Source organism: Sebastes umbrosus, chromosome 4, assembly GCF_015220745.1.
Source record: "Sebastes umbrosus isolate fSebUmb1 chromosome 4, fSebUmb1.pri, whole genome shotgun sequence".
NCBI classification, from domain to species: Eukaryota; Metazoa; Chordata; class Actinopteri; order Perciformes; family Sebastidae; genus Sebastes; species Sebastes umbrosus.
The window spans coordinates 1,843,318-1,849,902 of NC_051272.1; positions in this window are offsets into that span (position 1 = coordinate 1,843,318).

The window sequence follows — 6,585 nt, forward strand, 5'->3', positions numbered from 1 at the left end:
GCACATTCTCACAGTGCCATCACATCCATCTGCCAGTGTGTTCTCTGGTGCTTTACTGAATTTATGACACACTGCACTGATGAGTCATCATCAGTCTGCTGATCTGATGAGTCATAGTGTGAAATGCTCCCCTGTCATTATTCTCCTCTCTTTTTAAACACACTGTCAAAATGCACTACAGAAACTCTTTATGCCACTCAGTATTATTTCAGTGTAAGATCAAGCTTTGACTCGGCCATGTAGATCTTTTTAATATCATTGTGTTGCTGCCAAGTTTGATCCCTACAGCCTTCCCTCTCTTATGTCTCAGTATTAGAAACACATTTCACTTTAGAGTCTCACTGTGTGCCCACCAGGCTTGTCAAATATATATATTTTTGAGTAGGTAATGCCAATGGCCCAAGGGATTCTGACTATCCATGGATAAATCATTTCAGTGTCTTAACTTAAGACGTTGGAGATTTATGTCAGGCAGCGCTGCGCTGCCAAGGTTTAACGCACAGTATATCACAGACTATAAACTTTAAGCGTGCTTTTCTTCTGGCAGCTTTTCTGTAGATGCTAACTTATGTCTTCTTAAACATATTAAGATAAATATTACGGATGTTGGCGTTCACTGTGAGTGTCTGTTTATGAAGTTTCATAGCTTAACATAACTGAACGCGATGATATGCAAGCATTGCAGTGTAAGCATATCTGTCACTCTTGTTGTGACTCTCATCCTCTGTGACGTCTGTTAGTGTCAGTTAATACATAATGTATGTTTAAGGACCCTTCCCGTTTACTACATATCACATACTTTATATTACTGCCAACCATCTCTCAAATTGTACCACGTAGTTTTAAGATGTTTGAATTAACTTTTACTGCCTACCAGGGTAGTAGCCAGGATTTTTAAAATACTCAGTCTTGAGTCCAAATTGGCCCAGCAAGCACAGATTCAGAAATATTTATAGCCACCAAAACACTCTTCTTTTTTTAGTGTTATTTTAAAAAAATCATAAAATTCTATATGTTTCTCATTAATTAATTACATTTTTCAGATATATCTTCTGTCAGTTTTTATCCCCACACTATGGAGTTGAACATTTGGTTAATGTTCAGCAACTAACTCCCACCAGCACCACGCTGTCTCCCTTGCAATTGCCAGGGCTGAATATTACTGTGAGTGAGTACATTCAAAGTATTAATAGATTCATAATGATACCAAGTCATCACAACAATGCCAGTCAAGTGGTCTCTGAAAATCAATACCTACAAATTCCTCTTTGCAGAATACTAATAAATATCTAAATATATTTTACTGCAGATTTACATGAACAGCTTGACAGCTCAATATTTTAAAATGACATTCAAGGGTGAATAATAAATTAAATATATCAATTATTTTTACAATTTCAGCATTGATATTAATAATGTAAAGGTCAATAGGTTTGATGGTCTGTATGATATAAGTGTACTTGCAGTAATTGACCTCACTTGAATACCCATCAACAAGTTGTTGAATAATTATCTCACTACAAGGTCCATTTAGTAGATGTACTGTAGCTTTTGATCATGTCACACCGTCTTCCTCAGCAGATGGAGTTTGCCCAGTTGTCATAAAATATAGATTAAAGTTTTTTCTGAGCACTTGAAGGATATCTCATCCATGTTGGTTTAAAAATTAAGATTTAGGGTTTATTCTTGACCTTGAAAGCATCAGTTAATGAAGCACCACAAACTTAATTTAGTAGCTGCTCTGAGGAGCTTTTGATCATATCCCACGATCTTCCAAAGTTATTCAACTTGTATTGTTATTTTACATCTATAACTGCCCTTATTGTCATGCAACAATAACTTTGACAAACATAAAACTGGACATGTTCACTGTGATTTGTTATCTGTCTCAGCTCGCAGCTTTCGCTCTGCATAAGATTGGGAAAAAAATCCTAAAGTCTTATTTAAAAAAAAAAAAAAAAGGTTTGCTTTGGAAAAGCAGTGAAGTGAGGGGCAGCCTGTGTATGATTTGTAGTCAATGGACTTGCAAAAAGTAGTAAAACGTGAAAACACCGATACGCTCTATATGGCAGAGCAGTTATGTTGATTTACAGCTGTTCCCAAAAAGCATTTTTATGTAGGTGGTTAGAAATTGTGTGCCTTCAGGAGACTGTGCAGTGATAGCACATTAACGTTGCAAGTTTATACATGAACCCTTAAAACTGTTTCCACGGCTGCTGCCTAGAATCATACACTACTTTTCTTTTAGTCTCTAATACTTTTATATTTATCTGATTGACACAAACCGGGCTCTTTGTTGATCTTGTCATATATGTCAGGACGCTCTTAATGCTTTCATATTGTTTGACTTTGTCATGACTCCTTTGGTTGTGTACTGTAAATACTTATTTTGTTTTTGGTGGCAGTAGTTCAGTCCGAAGGGACTTGGCTTGGGAACCAGAAGGTGGGCAGTTCAAATCCAGTTTGGACCATGTTACGGAGTGTGGACTGTATAGCTGAAGAGGTGCTAGTTCACCTCCCGGTCACTGCAAAGGTGCCCTTGAGCAAGGCACCAAACCCGTAACTGCTTAGAGCATAAGTATTATGTATTTCTTATGTGTGTGTGTAATGACAAATAACAACACTAAAAAAAATGAATTCTTCTTCTTCTTCTTCTTCTTCTTTTTCTTCTTCTTCTTCTTCTTCTTTTTCTTCTTCCTCTTCTTCTCCTCCTCCTCCTCCTTCTTCCTCCTCTCCTTATCCTTCTCCTTCTTCTTCTCCTTCTCTTTGACATTGATGTGCTCTACTTTCACCACAAGAGAGCAGTGGTGGCTCTCTTTGTACACAACACAACTCCAGTCTTTGCTGCAGAGTGCAAATGAGGCCAAGGGAGGAATCAGATCACATACTAATCTCAGACTGTGTGTTGCTATAACTGGACACTCTACTTACCCTGTTTAATAACAACAAATGGCACGGATGCTCAGAAATTATGCCAGGACCATGGGGGAAAACAGATTCCCTCCTTAATCAGAAAGTATTTGGCATGGGCCTAGACGTCCCCTCTGCAATTAGCAGCTAAAGCATATGAACAAGTACCAATACAGTCAATACAGTGTGATTGTTGGACAGAGTTTGGCAGGTTATCTTCTCAGGATGCCTGTAGTTATTTAAAGTTGTCTTCCTGCCCATATTGCAAATAATAAGCATGTCAACATAAAATGTTTACAGACATATTTGAAATTATACAAAACTAAGGCAATAAACTAAACTAATAATCTAAATATTTCCACATGTTGATGATATCTAAAATGCCCTAAAGTACAGAAAGGTTATTGTAAACTCAAATAAGTACCACAGGCACACAATACATGCTCATAGAAGTACAGAGAGAAAATGAATAGTGAACTAGAGTTTATTCTCTGGTTAACGATCCGTCAAACACATTTTGTTTGTTCAGGTAACAAACAAAATGTGTGTTTACAGTGGTCTGCAGTGTATAGTGCGGTCCACATGTAGAAATGGGATTAATTAGATAATCCCTTCTGAGATCCGTCTCCGTTCTCTCTCAGTATGGAAACCAGATGCAAATAGGAATTCATTTGGCATGATGAATGTATATAAAACACAGGGGAAGTGTAGGAACATTGCAATGGCAAACAGAGCCAATATGTTTGGTGTCTGTTATTCATTATATTGGGATGAATGCACAACATTGTACAGTATAAGATTGCATAACTAAAAAGTCTTTCATAGTGTATATATTTCACATATGTTATCCTTTTGTTTCACAGTGCTTTGATTTTTCCTTAGTTAAAATGGACAAAACTGCAGGCAAACTTTGTTTAAACTATAATACAGCAGCTGATGTTCGGGACAGGAAGCAGATTTTTTTTTCTGAAGATCAGTAGGCAACTAACTACGCCTATAAAAATCCAGTCCAAATCCTATATCATCAACTAGAGCAGTCAGAGAGCGCACCTTCACCACAACCCTGACACGACCATTCTGTTGTTTTGATCAACTTGATCCAGATCTGAACTGAAAGAAAGAAACACATGCAGTAGATGGACAATAATAGGAAATATGTATAATATTTGTTTTCATTTAAGGCTTCGCTGTAGGTCATGATAGCGACATCTTGCAATGTTAAGATATCCTTTTAAAAAAAATAAGAATGTTGATCCTCACCTGCATGTAGATCTGCAGGTGAGGATCTGCAACAAAATAGACTTTAAAATAAAAATGTGTTGCATTTTGTGTTGCATAACTTTACACCAAATTTTGCTGAAATGTGTTGTGTTTTGTGTAACATTTTGCAAACTTAAAAAAAAAAAAAAAAGTAAAATACTTAGGAGTGACCACACAATTTTCAATATGAAAGACATGTTGATGTGTGGAACATTGAAGAGTATCCTTACGAATAGTGTATAAATTGTGTTGAATTTGTCATTATGTAAGAGGATCATATGTTCAGTACTCTTTATCTATAGTGTCCCATTATTGTTTTGTCCTTACAGTTTTCTGTTATGACATTTATCAAGTCACTTCCTGCATGACTTGCAATCCAGAGTAGCTGTCACTCTGAGCCTTTTATAGTGTTGTTCATGCCATTAAGTGCTTGTTGTTGTGCACATAGTTAACAGCATATTAAATTATCCCAGCTTTCTACATTAATTTTTTTATTTGTGATATTACTGAACCATTTGGGACCCATTGTCTTTTTGTAGAATACATAAAAGTGAATTAGTCAATTATCTAATCATCAAAAATTGTGTGTAGGTGTGCTTACGCCCTCACTTTTACCTGATGAAGACCATCGTTGGTGGAATCGTTGGCAATCGTGTCAACATATTTGGGAAAATCAAGCAGTGTGTGAGCGTTTTATGTTTTTTGGTACACTTCAAATGAATTCAGATACATTTTACGAATACACTATTTCTTGGCCGGTTGCCTGGCAACCTCACGGTGACAACAAGAGTCCGGGCCAATAAACAGTCCAGCACATAACCCCAGTAAAACCACAACATGTTGTTCTTTCACTTGGGTTTTTGTATGGATTAAATAAACAGTAAGGTTGCGTCCGAAATTCCACACTAACATGCTATTTAGTACGAAACCTTAGTATGAAACCAATAGTACGTGAATTACATTATGCAGTATGCAATGCTAGACACTATGGCGGCATAAATATCCCACAGTGCATTGCGGTAGTGATGACAACATCCATAACAGACGTAGACGGACGTCTCTGTAACATAAATAACGCTTCAGTTTAAGTGTAAATATAAGATTCCACTTTGCTAGGCGTAATATAGTTTTTCTCACAAATCATCGTTTGGTCACATGAGGTTGGCACGCGTTACCATGGTTACACATTTCCAACCAGCAAGGAGGCTCTGTATATGTAGTATGCGACAACAAGAGTCCATACAACCAACACATTACCCCTGTAACATGTTGTGTTTTTCCACTTGGGTTTTTGTATGGATTAAACAAACGATATGTAATGTGTTGATTAGTGAGCTTTAGAGATTCTGGTACCTTCGGAGAGAGCCAGGCTGTTTCCCTGTTTCCAGTCTTTATGCTAATTTGTCTATATCAATGGACAGAAATGAGATTCTCTCATCCCAGCAAGAAAACAAAAATAGTCAAACTATTCCTTTAAGGATGTAAATGTGTCTTTTGGAGGTTAACTATCAGACAACTGGGAAAGGAAATGTGACATCCTTGTTGGAGGTAGGTAGGCTTATAACCCCTGTTAAACCACAATATGTTGTTCTTTCATTTGGTTTTTTGTATGGATTAAACAAACAGTAGGGTTGCGTCCGAAATAACATGCTATGTAATGCGTTAAAACAGTATGTGATATTTCTTAGTATGTCCGAAGCCTTAGTATGAAACCAATAGTACGCAAATTGCATTATGCAGTATGCAATGCTAGACACTATCGCAGCATAAATATCCCATAATGCATTGTGGTAGTGATGACAACATCCATAACAGACATTGAGGGACGGCTCTGTAACGTAAATAACGCTCGAGTTTAAGTGTAAATATAAGATTCCACTTTGCTAGGCGTCGTAATGTAGTTTTTAAATTAGTTCAGACTTTATGATTCTCACAAATCATCGTTTGGACACATAAAGGTTGACTGGGGTTACCATGGTTACGGAGCTGGGCTGTTTCCCTGTTTCCAGTCTTTATGCTAATTAGTCTATAAATGAGAATCTGATTGATCCTCTCATCACAGCAAGAAAGCAAAAATAGTCAAACTATTCCTTTAAGGCTGTAAATGTGTCTTTTGGAAGTTAAATATCAGACAACTGGGAAAGAAAATGTGGCATCCTTGTTGGAGGTCATTAGGCTAATGATCAGGTATAAAGGGGGGTGTAATTGTGATCAGTAAATATGAGGATCTGTATGACTGATTACACATTTTTGACAAAGGTGGATGACAGTGAAGGGGAGGAGGATGACTTGGGTTACCATGGTTACGCGTTTCCAACCAGCCAGGAGGCTCTCAGGAAGTGACGTGGTAATTATAGTTCAGTGCGTCAGAAAAGATACTGTTTATTCCCTTAAAAGTATGTTGAGCGATAGTAT